This window comes from Chionomys nivalis, chromosome 13 (genome assembly GCF_950005125.1).
Source record: "Chionomys nivalis chromosome 13, mChiNiv1.1, whole genome shotgun sequence".
Lineage (NCBI taxonomy): Eukaryota > Metazoa > Chordata > Mammalia > Rodentia > Cricetidae > Chionomys > Chionomys nivalis.
The window spans coordinates 13,194,924-13,210,794 of record NC_080098.1 but is presented as its reverse complement, the minus strand read 5'-3'; the positions used below and the strand labels follow the sequence as shown (position 1 = coordinate 13,210,794).

The window sequence follows — 15,871 nt, the reverse complement described above, 5'->3', positions numbered from 1 at the left end:
ACTGGCAAATGCCACAGTGCTAGCCACACAATTTTCTTCTTACAGAATGCATAGCTTAACACAAGTGAGAGACACTGAGTAAATCTAGGGTAATCACAGAGGAGACAAACTTGCACTATTGCAGGAATAGCAATGAACCTGTGTTGGAAGTCTCTAGAAAGAAAAACTACATGCAATTTAGAGTTTGAAAATTCAGTGTGAACTTTACATACATTTTTTTTTTGTCAAATGCACTCAGTGATATAGGAACAAAATAAAACAAAAAAATCTTGTAACTTGTTGGTTTCAAACATGCACACATGTTGATACTGGTAACAACATAAAAAGAAAGAAAAATAAAGATATGCTGGTATCATTTAGAGATGGGAAATACTAAAAGAATGTTAGAAGGGTAAAGAAGGCCAAGAATTTGCCAAAAAGGAGGTGTTCTGGAAATAGTCAAGTGGAAATGTGACTTTAACATCTGGATACCAAAACCTTGAACTGAAAGTAATTGTCTGTAGTATACATAAATTTAGAAGCCATTAATATGTTAAGAAAAGTCAAATGTCAGGTATGATCAATATACCTTAAGCAAAGTATAGAGCATAGCCTGGTACATGCCTTTAATTCCAGCACTCAGGAGGCGGAGGTAGGTGGATCTCTGAGTTAGAGGCCATACTGGTCTGGGCAGGTTAAATGAACATTGAAACCTATCACCCATTGACATGACTGTGGCAGGAGCTATCTAATAGAGGAGTGGATACAAAAGTCAACAGGTTGCGGTAAGGAATGAAATGGAAAATAAAGAGGGTTTTTCAAGAAAACTGGCTACTTCATGAAATGAGATGTGTGGCTAATAGAGGCTTTCTTTCCTTTCTAAACAAGCCTATCATTATAATAGCAATAGTGAGGATCCAGTTGAGAGAATAATTGAATCACGGGGGATGGATAGGGTAACAACACACTACTATGGCAGGGAGTGCAGAGAGAAGAAGAGAAACCAGAAAAGAAAAGCTGGCCTTCAAAGGGGATATTTTGGTAGGAGGACACCTAATCCTTATGAAGCTATCAGTTTATGCAGCTTAGTTAGAGGAAGCTGGAAATAGGCTGAGAACACATGTTATAAGTCTCAGGACATACAAACGTTATGACCAATAGAGGCCGAAATGGAAATCTTTTAGGAGAACGGTAGCAGAGGTTGGAGTTGGTAGAGGAGTTCTCTCTTATTTATCCATGTGGAGTATGTGGACATGAGGAGAGGTCCCTGGAAAGGTCAGAAGAGGGTGCTGAATTCCTTGGAGATGGACTTACAAGAGGTAGTGAGCCACCCAATGTGGGTGCTAGGAATTGAACCTAGGGAACTCTGGAAGAGTAAATGCTATTAATTGATGAGCATTAACCATAATCTCTGGTGACTATGGAGTTCTTTTATATCTTTTATCAGAGGGGGTATAACTGCAAAAAAAAAAGTCTTAGAACTGTAAAAAAAAGACATGTCCTAGGAAAGGCGACAAATTGGTAAACTAGTTTTGTTTAGCTGTTTTGTTTTTAAAGAAAATCTAATACTATCTTGATGAATTCAGTCCCTAGCTCCTACATCAGGTGGCTCACACCACCCTTAACTACAGCTCTGTGTGTATCTGCACTCACATACACAGGCACACATATATAACTAAAACTACTAAAAAATTTAAAATTAGACAAAATAATAAAAATTACACTGATAATTCCTAAAATGAGGAAATTCAACCCCCATGATTTTATATGTAGGAATATTCCCTAAGAATATATAACACTTTATAGTCTATATATAATATATAGTTAAATAGCCAATAAATATGAAAAAATAATCACTGTGGAAAAGCAAGTCAAAGTTGCAATGAGACACCACTAAATATCTCCCAGAAATGTAGGACTTTATCAAACTTTTCTCTGATTTTCTGTATAAATTAGAAAATAGCAAGTGTGGAGCTTGAATATAATCACAGGAAGTGGCACTACTGGGAAGTATGGCCTTGTTGAAGGAAGTGTGTCACTGTGGGCACAGGCTTTGAGGTCTCCTCTGCTGAAGCTTCGCTCACTATCACAGTCAATTTCCTGTTGCCTTCTGATTAAGATGTAGCCATGTCTGCCTGCTTACTGCCATGCTCCCCATGAAGAAAAGGGACTCAACCCCTGAAACTATAAGTAAACACCACAATTAAATGTTTTTTTCTTATAAGAGTTGCTGTGGTCACGGTGTCTCTTCACAGCAATAGAAACCCTAACTAAGGCACCAAGAATTAACAAGGACACAGAGCAACAGGAACATGGATGTATTGCTGTAGGGAATATAAACTATTCAGCCATTAGAAAACTGTTCAGTGGTATCCACTAAAGCTGAACATAAAAAAGCCTCTGAGCTAGCAACCTGATTCCTAGGCATCAAATACACATACACTCATAAAAAGATGCATGAGTGACAGAAGCATTGTTCATTAACATCTCCAGTTTAGAAACAATTATTTATGAACTGTGAGATAGATAAATTTGGGTCTATCCAAGCAATGTAATACATAGCTACCAATGAAGATGAACACTAGTTCTACACACAATCGACAGATTTTATAAGGTTACTCTTAGGCAACAATTCACACCTACAAAATAGGACATAAAGTAGGAGAGGGGCTTGATGGGAAGTAGGATCACCAAAGGAGGGATACAAGATTAGTGATGGTAATGGGTAAGAATGTTCTTTCTCTATGTGTGTGTGTCTGTACACAACTAATTATTATTTACATGTATGGACATATCAAAACGAAAAAAAAAATTTAAAGGGAAAGATATTTAGTCAAATTTGTAGTAATTTGTAACCCCACTTTTGCAAAGACCGTAGAGGAGGCCAAATAAAGGTCACTGAATTTTAAATTCTGATTAATTTGTTTTAAAGAATGAGTACAAAACCTAGCTGAGTTGAGGCAATTACAATAACAGGTAAAACAGAGAATTATGAGAAAATTAACTGTTTTAATGATAATTTGACAAATAAAGAGTTTGGCGAGAAGTCTGACATGATCTAAGGAACAAGGAGACAACGCAGGTGTTGGGAACTGAAGATGTAAGCAATGCTGGTTCCTGTGGGGGAGAGGACATGGTAATGAAAAGCCTATTGCACAGAACAAAGGAGGAAAAGTTGGTATTTCAAACTTTATGGAAAGGATTTAATACAATATTCTCCAAATAAGCAACAGACTGCATTCAATATTCTGAAGTAAAAACAATTAGAGTAAGGCACATGCAAAAAAAGATCAAGTGCAAAGTTCTTCTAAAATTATTCTTAGCCGGGCGATGGTGGCGCACGCCTTTAATCCCAGCACTCGGGAGGCAGAGGCAGGCGGATCTCTGTGAGTTCGAGACCAGCCTGGTCTACAGAGCTAGTTCCAGGACAGGCTCCAAAGCCACAGAGAAACCCTGTCTCGAAAAACCAAAAAAAAAATAAATAAATAAAAAATAAAATAAAATAAAATAATTCTTGTAAATCAATGTATATATTTTCCTTTGTATATTGTCATAGGATAAAGTTATATCACATTTTAAGCTAAGCTAAGAACATGGATAGAAGGAGGCTGAAGAGATAGCTCAGAGGTTAAGAGTACTGGTTCTTCTTTCAGAGGACCTGGGTTCAATTCCCAGAACCCAAATGGTAGCTGTCTGTATCTCCAGTTCTAGGGGATCTGACATTTTCCACATCAATGTACATAAAGTTAAATAAATTATGTTTTAAAAAGAATGTGGGAGTTCCCTGTGTGCTGTGATTACCATTAATGAATAAAGAAACTGCCTTGGCCTGTTGATAGGGCAGAAATTAGGTAGGCAGGGAGGACTAGACCGAATGCTGGGAGAAAGAAGGATGGAGTCAGAAAGAAATGCTATGGATCCGCTACCTGAGACAGACATGCTGAAACTTTGCTGGTAGGCCACGACCTCGTGGTGATATATAGATTAATAGAAATGGGTTAAACTAAGATGTAAAAGCTAGCCAATAAAAAGTGAGAGCTAATGGGCCAAGCAGTATTTTAATTAATATAGTTTCTGTGTGGTTATTTCAGTTATGGGTGGCCGGAACAAACAAGCATCAATGTGTAGAAATTATCAAATTATCACTTATCTAAGCTAAAGCTAAAGACATTTGAATAAAACAAACCTGTTCTACAATGTTTCATCAAGCTAAATAAAACACACTTGCGGCTAGATTATAAGAATGCTATTTATATGTTGCATAAAACCTCATTTCTCTTTAATCATTCTAATTATCAAAGTAACCACCCGAATTTATAGGACTAATTTACTTAATTTGGCACTAGATGGCAATCATTTTATTAAAACAAAGAGAATTCAAAATACAAAAGGACATAGTTCACTAAATCTGAAAATGATTTAACAATTCAGTGAAAAGCAGAGAAGGAAAAAGAAACTACATTCAATACATCCAGAATTTTTTTTCAACAATCTATTCCTGGTCTAACATATATGGACATTAAAGGAGGGGGAATGAACCATCAATCTTAAACTAGTTAAATATCTACCAATTCTTTTTCTGTGATCTGCTTTGTGTTTGTTTTAATAGACAAAAAACTTCAATGAAAATACATTTCCAAAATTTAAAATATTTAACAACTGTAGGTAAAACCAACAAAAAGGCACCCCCCAAGCATGCCAGTATGTGATCTCCTAACATACATGATAGAAATAGAACTGACTTCTGTAAGTTGTCCTCTGAATTCCACTTGCATGTATGGCACATGTAACACATGCATGTGTGTGCACACACACAAAAGTAATTAAATTTCCTCTAATATAACCGAGGGCTGATATCCTGCTGGAACAAATAGGATTTCTCTGAGCTACTCTCTTTCTACAGTCTCCAGTTAGTAGTGTAGAAAAATGAAGCTGATGGTAGTGGCACACATTTTAAAGAAGGGACTTGTCTTTAACTTCCCACGAATGCTATCTGTATACTACAGGTCACCATCAGAGTCTGAAGTTATATTTTTCCAAATCAGTTCCAACAATACTGACTTGAAAAGCATTGTAACACTGCACCTACATGTGTCAGATGTAACACTTTGTCATTTACTTTGTTCCTAGGATTACTCTGTGCAATGGTTTCTGGCCATTCTTCAAAAGTGGCAAATATGCAAGTTCAAACACACATAACTCACAGATAATTTGAACACTAATGATTATAAGTTGGTAAGGAAATGACTGTTTAGTATTAGTATTTTTTGTTTTGTTTTATTTATGTATTTTATGCCCATGAGTGATCTGCATGTATGCCTTTATGGTGGAAGAGGGCATTTTAGATGCCACTGCAGATGACTGTGAGCCACCATGTGGGTGCTGAGAATTGAACCCAGGTCCTCTGGAAGAGCAGCCAGTGCTCTTAACTGCTGAGCCATCTCTCCAGCCCTAGTACTAGTATTTTTTATTATAACCTACTTAGTTGAAGCATGATATTAGATATCTCAGAAATTAAACTATTCTTCAAAAGTAAAACATCTTTCCATCTTAATCAATAAAAGACTATTGCCAAACTTGCCAATAAAGCAAACCTTTGGATATATCTGATTAACAATCATTACTTAGAAAACAACTTTCTTGATAAATTCAGCTACGAGTGAATGCTTTATAAAAATGGCATCACCAGTTCCTTATCTGAGTAGCTCAGGATTACTCTGCTGACTGAAACATATATAGTTCTGTGCAACTACATGGTTTTGGAGGAAATTATGTTATGACAATATGCCAAAAAGGTTTTAATAAAACCAAATTAATTTAAGGTTCAATGGCATATTACATTGACAAAGGTTTTCTTAAAGACTTCACTATAATATATATACACATATATTTGTATATATACATGTGTAACAATCATTTGTACATAAAAAGTCAGAGAGCACGGCACAAATAATACCTACGGCCAGGAAGTTAGGATTTAAACTAGGCTCCTTCAATCCTTTCCTTTACAAGCCCTAACAAAATTATGACTATGACTACTTTAATGGCAAAGAGCACATCAGACAACCTGCATCTTTTTTCTCCTTTAAAAAAGGTATATTGTGTATAGACATGAAACACCTATATGAATATACAAGTTAAAAATTTAGCTAATGGGTGATATTAAATGCTAGAATATCTAAATTTAAATGTCTCTGTACAAACTTAAAGCGTCTGAATAAACACGATCATGATTTATAAACAAAGTACCCAATTCTTGGGTTCATTTGCTGGTCGATTGAAATTCCACTATGTGTGTAAATCCTTATTATCCCAAACCATATAATTCTATGGGTTGTTATGAAGTTACTAAAGTAATTTTACCTGATTACTTAATAAAAAAACATTTTGTCATGTATAATTTTTAGTGTAAAAGGGTTTAAGCTATGGCTTTTCATGCCAAAACATCACATCTAGTAAATTAAAATTTAATAATATTTAAATATAATATTTATGCCATTTTATAAGAAAATAACTGAATATTTATAGTTTGTATTAATTTTTACTTACACATTACTCATCTTCATATTTTTAGAAATGTTTAGAATGTTCTAACATTACAAGTATGGGTTTTAAAAGACGTTTAAATTCTAGAATAGATGACATTTTCAAAATGAGCATGCAAATTCATTTTTACATTCAAGCCTACATATTAAATACACACAATCTACACAATATTTAATCTACATAAACGTACACGTCTCCATAATATAAAAACAAAAGAATATAAAGTGACTGGAAAAGGTACATGAAAGTCTAGAATGCTTAAAATATTTAATAAAAAAGGCCTGGTGGTGGAGGTGCATTCCTTTAATCCCAGCACTTGGGAGGCAGAGGCTAGCAGATTTCTGGGTGTTTGAGGCCAGCGTGGTCTAGAGAGTTCCAGGACAGCCAGGGTTACACAAAGAAACCCTGTCTTGAAAAACTAGGGAAAAAAAAAAAAAAAACTTAAGGTAAGTTCTTAAACCACTTCTAGTCGTATTTCAACACTGTGTTAAACTATATCAGTTCTGAGAGGAAAAGATGACTATAGGATATAGGCTGAGGGGCTGGAGGATGACTCAGTGGTTAGAGCACTGGCTGCTGTTTATGAGGACCCAAGTTTGAACCCACTACCCACATGGTGGCACAAAGAGTCTGTAACTCCAGTCCTAGGGTTTCCAACAACCTCTTCTGGGCCTCAGGTACAAAGCATATGCACATAAGGCACAGATACATATACAGGTAAAACACTCTTTAATGATATACACATTAAAAAAAGAAAAAGAATTTCAAAAGATACAGGTTAAAATAGGTTGATTTAAGTCATGTACATATGTTTTCAGAATACAAAAGTTTAACACATATATAGCAATGTATCTATTAAAATTTTCAGTGTGCAGAACATCTTAGGTTTCAAAAATTTATTTTTTTCCTGGTCAACTGGTCCATTAATAAACAAACTAAGCCAAAACAGATATCAAAGTAGTATGCAAATTTTAAACAGTGAAAAATGTAGTTGACATTTTTAGAATATAGGAGTAGAAGAGATACATTTTTTCTATAGTTCCTAATATTTACATTACTATTATTTCTTATTGGCAAACAATTATTTTATTACTTTTAATGTCTCAAAATAAAGACTACACATATTATAATTGTATTTGCATCATATATGTTCTCCTTTCATACTTTGTACCCACTTGCTTCCCATGACATGACTCTATTATTCTTTATTAATATAGCAGTAATTAATATAGAAAATTCTCTTTTGGGTATCAGCTTTGATGAATTTGGAAATGTATAATACAATGTGAACTACCACAGCTTCATCTGGAGCAACAGAAGTTTATTCCCTAAGTCATGGCTATTTCACTTAAAAGGTACTAACAATATTTAAAAGCAATTTAAATAATATCTTTCTATGAAAAACGCACCTGCATTTTACTACAGTCACGTGGCCTTTCTCATAGCTACTGGAGCTCTATAAAACTAAAAGGCTCAGAAGACAAAGCCAGAGGTTATTCAACAATATAGCTGTAGTTTAAGTCATGGTGTTACTGGAGAAACATTAGTAATTTTTATCTGCTTAGTCACAAAAGTTTTAGCGAAAAAGAATGGGATATTTAAAAGGAGGGCCAGACTAAGAAATAGTTATGAAGTACAGTTTCACAGTTAGCTTTTTCTCTTTGACACCAATATCATTTTTATAGTATTAAACCAAAAACGAATGCTCTGAATTGAACAGGAAATGTTTGTCAATAAGAATGCTTCTTTGCAGATGAACCTAAACAACCTTTAAATACAGGAAGAGATACTATATAATACAAATATACAGGGTAAAAAGCAGAAAATGTAACCGAGCAACATAAATGACAGCAAAACAACTTTTCCTCCAGCAAATTAAAAACACTAAATGTATGTGACTGTAGCAAACTACTACATACTTTGTTCTTTTTCCCTTAGAAACTTAATATGTACAATTAACATAGGTGCCCTTCCATAGAAATGAAAATGTCAGTTTCCTTAGGAAAGTGAGATTCTTCAAGTTACAATATAAGATGAAACTTATTAATGATAATTACTTTATATGGGTTTATTTTATTAATAACATTAATTATTGGCTACCATTTATAGATAATAACAATAGCCCTTGAAGATTTCCTACCCCTGAGAAATTGAACATTACCTTTACAAGTTCACTTCATCAAACCATTAAAGGCTAATTTAATGCAACTATCTTAAGCGCAATGGTACTAATAATTTGAAAAAAAAAAAACGTATTTTTAGATGTTTCTGAAATGTTTCCAAAATGTATCTGAAAGACTAGACAAGGACAGTAAACCAACAGCTGCATTCCGCGTCACCTCACAACAACGAACAACCAAATGATGCAATCTCTGAGAGGAAGCTGTGATATCTGATTGCAAAAGAGAAAAATCAATTGTTCTGACACTATTTATAAAATGCAATTAAAAGTTATTGTAAACTACTATTTTAGTAAGCTTTTAGTCTCAAATATTTTTATTCACGAAAATAAAATATTTAAAACCACTGCATACCATTTATCATGCGTTTACTATGAATTCCCAGTTATATATTCTCATTCAACATAAAACAAATAACCTACCTAAAGTCAACTCTAAACCAAGTATTATCTGAGACTTTCCTTAATATTTTAATTTCTAAAAATACCAATAGTAAAGCCATGGGATGTATTCACTAAAATGTACAGTGATACACAAAAGAAAGGTCTTGTTTCATCTTAAAAGAAGTAGACACTAAATCAACAGGAACTGAAAACATAAGCATCATTGTAAAAATGATGAACACCTTCAATATGTAGTGAGAATGCACTTACATTATAAAAAAACATTTCTGCTAAGAAAAAAGTGTTTACTAATAAAAAACAATTTATACAAAAATTCTTAAAGCTTTTAATGTTTTTAAAATGGAGAAAAAATTAAAAAAATATATTTTAATGACTCAAATGCTAAGTGGTAACAGTCAAGTTGACAACACAGGTAATCATTTTCGTTATGGTTACAATGCTGTTTTTAAAAATCTAAGGTCCTATTACTAGAGAATCTTTTACTAACTTGCTATATATGTAAGCTAATTTCAAACATTATAAACATACTAATATTATTATTTCCTAGTCTAAAGCTTGCAATATAGAGTAAGAGTATAATGAGTTATTTATTGATGAGCCAACTTGTTCAATATTTACATATTTTCTATGCACAAAGAAATACCTACTAATTTGATGGCAACAATCGTGTCATTAATAAAAGTAGCAGCATTAAGATTTCCAAAACTACATCTTAATACATATACAGTATAAATGTGAAAAATAATCACATTTTTATTTCCGTTATAATTATCATCTCTTAAAACCTAAATTAAAGTCAAACTAAACCTAAATGAAAGAGATACTCAACTATTTTTAATTAAGATGTTCTTCCTTGTTGATAAAAAAACTCAGTAAAAGTAAAGCTAAATAAAAAACAGTACTATGCAAATTTATTATTTTAAACTAGATTCTAGTCTAACAAAACATATACTATGCAATCAAACCATATATATAATTATAACTCATAAAATGAGCTTGTATATGAAGATAGTAAGTCATGTTATTAAGGTAACAAATGTTTAAAATAGATATTATTTCATAAACAAAACCATTTATATTTTTAGTTGCTATTGATCAGATGTTTTTAATTATAGGATAATATAAAATTATATATACATATATATAGCCAGTATTTTGCCAAAATTGAAATGCAATGCTCTTAACTTACATATGAAAAGATAATAGCCATATCCATTAAAGACACTAATTTCATTTAATAATAAAATAATAGCAATTTGAAACACTTGATTTCTTATTAAAATCTTTTACTAGCTTATTGGATATGCAAGGTAGCTTTACTATTAAATAGAAACATATTACTAACTCTTTAACACACTTTTTCAACAAATATTAATGAGAATGATACAGAAATTTAAGGCATTTAAATAGCCAGTTTTTCAAATTACTGATGAGTTTGGCGAACTAATTTCTCTGATTACAAGTGACATGAATTCATTCTAAAACATTATTTTTCAGAAGTCTGTTCTAGTTTCCCTGCTATGTAAGACAATGTAAAGCACACACTTGGAAAGGAAGCACTCTCCTAGGAAGTACTGAAGCTCCATCTAGAGGCTTTCCCTCCTGCCACTGTCACTTGCAATGTAAGTAATATCACCTAGAAATGTGAATAATATTGAAATGTCAGAGATTTCCTTTGTACAGACCCTTTTGTTATTCATAATGAGTTCTTGCCCTAACCTTTTCTGGGAGGCTCTAGCTCCATCACTGCCATCAAGTGGTAAAAAACTAAAACTGAACCTAAAAGCAGATGGAAAAAAAAAGCCAAGAGACAGGAAAAGAATTGTGTGTACTCGTTATCACTTATGCCCTCTCTGTAGTACAAAAGTTTGTTTTTTTTCCCATGTCATTTGCTATCTTAATCAAATTTTGGGTAAAAAAACCAGTAGTACTGTTTTCTTGAAAAAAGTATCATTATACCTGGCCATATATATCATTATACCTGGTCATTTTCTTTTCTTCTCCTATCTCTGTCTCTCTTTCTTCCTGTGTATGTGATTTTCAATACAGTGTTTCTTTCTCTGTGTAGTCCAGGAACTTGCTTTGTAGATCAAGCTGACCTCAACTCCCCCCCCCCCCGCCGAGATCTGCCTGCCTCTGCCTCCAGAGCACTGAGATTCAAGAAATGCACCACCACACCCAGCTTACACCTGGCCCTTAAATCTAAAGCTTGCTTAAGTTGCAGATTTTTAAGTTTGCAAATATATAAAACGTACCTTGGATTAAATTTATAATGTTTCCTGAATTACCTAGCTAACAGACATAATAGAAAGAATTGTTTAAGATTAATAAATTTATGCAACAGCAGTGGTAAATATTTATCTATTACCTATACAAAATAACCTAGGGTTTAATAAAGCAGATACTATCCAATTTAATAAATTGTACCCCCGGACTGTGGTTTCAACAATAATTCCCAAAAATGTTATCAAAAGCCTGTGAAGGAGGAAAAAAAGGAATAGAAATTTCCTGTAATGAGCTTTTAATTTTTCCTAAGAAGCCTATTTTTAAATTTCAGAGATATTGAAAACTCTGTAGCTTTCATTATAAGTATAGATTTACATATTAACAGCTTAACAAGAGCAGTCAGTCTCCCTAGCAGAGGTTAAGCACTATTCTACATGTTTCATATGTAGAATTTCAAATAAACCCCTCAACAACTCTATACAACGAGCATAACTATCATTGCATTGATAAACAAAAAACAACAGAGGCACAAAAGGGTTAGGTAATGTCCAGAGTCACAGAGTTACTGGGGTTCTGATACTTAGGCAGCCAGCCAGGCCATCCACACTAGTAATAACTTTTACACAAGGCCAGTTTTCTCCATTCACGCACTACTGACACTGTAGATCAGATAATTCTGTGTAGAAGTTGTTCTGTGCACTGTAAGATGTTTACCAGCATTCCTAATCTCTAACAACAGATGCCCAGAGTGTGGTTTCAGTGCACCCTCCTTTTAGCTGGAATAATAAAAATGTCTCCACAACAGTGTCTCCATTTTTAAATGTCCCAGCTAGAGGAACTGAGAAGTATTAACAGACCTTCAATTTATAACACTGAAGATAAATTGATGAAAAATGAAGTTGTTTTCTTAATTTTAGTTACTGAAACAAAGAACATTATAATCTACAAATTCTTTAGAAAGGTAATAGTTAAGACTTATCATTTAAAACTATTCAATGAGGAACAAATTTGATAATGCAAGGCTTATATAGACAAATATGAAAACATTTAGAAATAGCTATTTCTGGCAAATATAACTGAGGAATAAAGTAGGATGAAAGACTGTTAACTTCTATTTTACATTTTTTATTATACTAACTTCTTTTTCTGAGACATGGTCTCATAAGTAATCTTAGGTTGCCCTATCAGGATCCTTCTAAGCCCTGTGTACTGAGACTACAAGACTACAAACATGTTCCATTACATCAGGCTTATTTTTCTCTTTAATGTTTTCAATGAACAAAAGCATATAAATTAATCATATACAATATGGGTGTGGTTGTTTGTTTGTTGAGACAGTGTTTCTTTGTGTAGCCCTGGTTGTCATGGAACTAATGTTGTAGACCAGGCTGGCCTCCAACTCAAGAGAGGCCTGCCTCTGCCTTCCAAGAGCTCGAATAAAGGCGTGTGCCACCACACCCAGCTTCAATGTGTTTTAAAATATGTGTATATTACAGAATGGCTAAATTGAACTAATTAACTTAAATATATATCACCTTACCATCTTTTGTGGTGAGAACACTTAACATGTACTATACCTTACTGAATTCTTATCAAACTATGTAATTTTTATTATGGCTACTGAAAATTAAAAAAAAAAAAAGCTATTCTCAGTTGCATTTGCTTACTTAGTGAACTGTTTCTCATGTATTTCTCCACTATATTCATCTCACATGCTGCCACAGAACATATAACACATTCATGACTGTGTCTGATTAAACAAGAATTAGTTAACCATAAGTTGGAAAGTTGGCAAACTGAACATCAATTAAAATAACACTGAGAGGTATTGACTTTCAATAATGACACTTAAAGATCCACAAAGGTAGGTAGACATTCTTCTCATTAAATAATTCTTACATATTTTAAAGAGAATTTGCAATGCATTTTGTTAGTTCTGACTATAGAAAAATTTCTTCTCATATTATTTTCAAGTTACTTTATAATTATATATCCTTTAAAGCAAGCAGAATAATGAGGGCATCTCTCTTCATTGGACTTTATCATTAACATTCTCTTCATCTTTTCTTGTTTTTACTGATACAAACTAAGTTATTTATATATATATTACATCATATTTTCTGCTTTTTAGTAACCTGTCCATCTTGCTTTATAAATTTAATGTTTGTTCAAGTGAGGTTTACATTTCAAACTAAACTTAATTTAAATGAAATCTATTTAAAATGTCATCTTTTAAAAAATTGTTTTTATTAAGCTATGTATTTTTTTACTGCTCCCTTGCCTTCCTTCCCCCTCCCCTTCTATCCTCTCCCATGATCCCCATGCTCCCAATTTACTCAGGAGATCTTGTCTTTTCCTACTTCCCGAAGATTAGATCCATGTATATCTCTCTTACTGACCTCTTTGTTGTCTAGGTTCTCTGGGATTGTGAATTGTAAGCTGGTTTTTCTTTGCTTTATGTCTAAAAGCCAATTATGAGTGAGTACATGTTATATTTGTCTTTCTGGATCTGGGTTACCTCACTCAATATGATGTTTCCAATAAAAAAAAAAATGGGGTAAAGACCTAAGCAGAGAACTCTCAACAGATGAATCTCAAATGGTTGAAAGACACTTAAGGAAATGTTCAACATCCTTAGTTATCATAGAAGTGCAAATCAAAACATCTCTGGCATTCCATCTTACAACTATAAGAATGGCCAAGATTAAAAACACTGATGAGCTCTTCCTGTAAGCGGCCAGAGGTGACCCGTGAAGATGGTTCGCTACTCTCTTGACCCAGAAAACCCTACAAAATCATGCAAATCGAGAGGATCAAACCTTCGGGTTCACTTTAAGAACACCCGTGAAACGGTCCAGGCCATCAAGGGTATGCATATCCGAAAAGCCACCAAGTATCTGAAAGATGTCACTTTGAAGAAGCAGTGTGTGCCATTCTGACGGTACAATGGTGGAGTCGGTAGGTGCGCCCAGGCCAAACAGTGGGGCTGGACACAGGGTCGGTGGCCAAAAAAGAGTGCGGAATTTTTGCTGCACATGCTGAAAAATGCAGAGAGCAATGCTGAACTGAAGGGTTTAGATGTGGACTCTCTGGTCATTGAGCACATCCAAGTGAACAAAGCACCTAAGATGCGCCGACGAACTTACAGAGCTCATGGCCGGATTAACCCATACATGAGCTCCCCCTGCCACATCGAGATGATCCTCACTGAAAAGGAACAGATAGTTCCAAAGCCAGAAGAGGAGGTTGCACAGAAGAAAAAGATATCCCAGAAGAAACTGAAGAAACAAAAACTTATGGCACGGGAATAAATTCAGCATGAAATAAATGCAGATAAAAGTAAAAAAAATAAATAAATAAAAAATAAAAACACTGATGACAGCTTATGCTAGAGAGGATGTAGGGTAAAGGGAACACTCCTGCATTGTGGGAGTGAAAACTGGTACAGCCCCTTTGGCTATCACTAAGGTGACTTCTCAGAAAATTAGGAAACAACCTACCTCAAGACCCAGTAATACCACCTTTGGGTATATACCCAAAGGATGCTCAATTGTACCACAAGGACATGTGCTCAACTATGTTCACAGCAGCACTGTTTGTCATATCCAGAACCTGGAAACAATCTAAATGCCCCTTGACCGAAAAATGGATACAGAAAATGTGGTGCATTTACACAATGGAGTACTACACAGCAGAAAAAAATGACATCTTGAAATTTGTGGGCAAATGGATGGATCTAGAAAAGATCATATTGAGTGAGGTAACCCAGATCCAGAAAGATAAATATCATATATACTCACTCATAAATGGCTTTTAGACATAAAGCAAAGAAAAACCAGCTTACAATTCACAATCCCAGAGAACCTAGACAACAAGGAGGACCCTAAGAGAGACATACATGGATCTAATCTACATGGGAAGTAGAAAAAGACAAGATCTGAGTAAAGATGGAGCATGGGGACCATGGGAAAGGGTAAAAGAGGTAGGGAGGAGAGTGGAATAAAATATACAGCCCAATAAAAACAATAAAAAATAATTTTATACATGAAAAAATTCTATTCCTCTAAAACTGCTTACTTTCATGTATGTTTACATGCAGAAATGTTCTTTGTATTATACCATCATTAAGCAAAGTATTTTCCTTTGTGAAGCTGCTAAAATTTATATAAATGTATCAGAAAGGAAAAAAAAATCATCCTTAGTCATTAATCATTCTGACTAATATTTTATACTTATGTGAAATTGTATTTAAGTTTAAAAATCTCACTGTAGTTTTACTTTCATACCCATCTTTGAGTACTCACACCCACACAAATATGTACATATATTTATACACACATTGCATACTCAAAATATGAATGAAAACAAAACTCATAAAGTCTATTCTGTCTCTTCACTAATTTGTTTATTGCACTCACTATAATATTTATCATTTTCATACAAACTATACTACTTAACAGTAACTTTTAAAGATTTGGCTATTTTTAGAAACATAACTGAGAATTCCTCTTGTGTAAATCATATGCTATTTTAACA

General features: G+C 33.8%; 1 protein-coding gene and 1 pseudogene across 1 annotated transcript in view; one reads left to right on the top strand and one right to left on the bottom strand.

Moving 5' to 3' along the window:
- The window catches only part of Dnajc1 (DnaJ heat shock protein family (Hsp40) member C1), a 177,671-nt gene that overhangs the window by 113,693 nt on the left and 48,107 nt on the right, over positions 1-15,871 (bottom strand). The window lies entirely within an intron of this gene.
- On the top strand, positions 14,070-14,673 carry LOC130886081 (60S ribosomal protein L17-like; annotated as a pseudogene).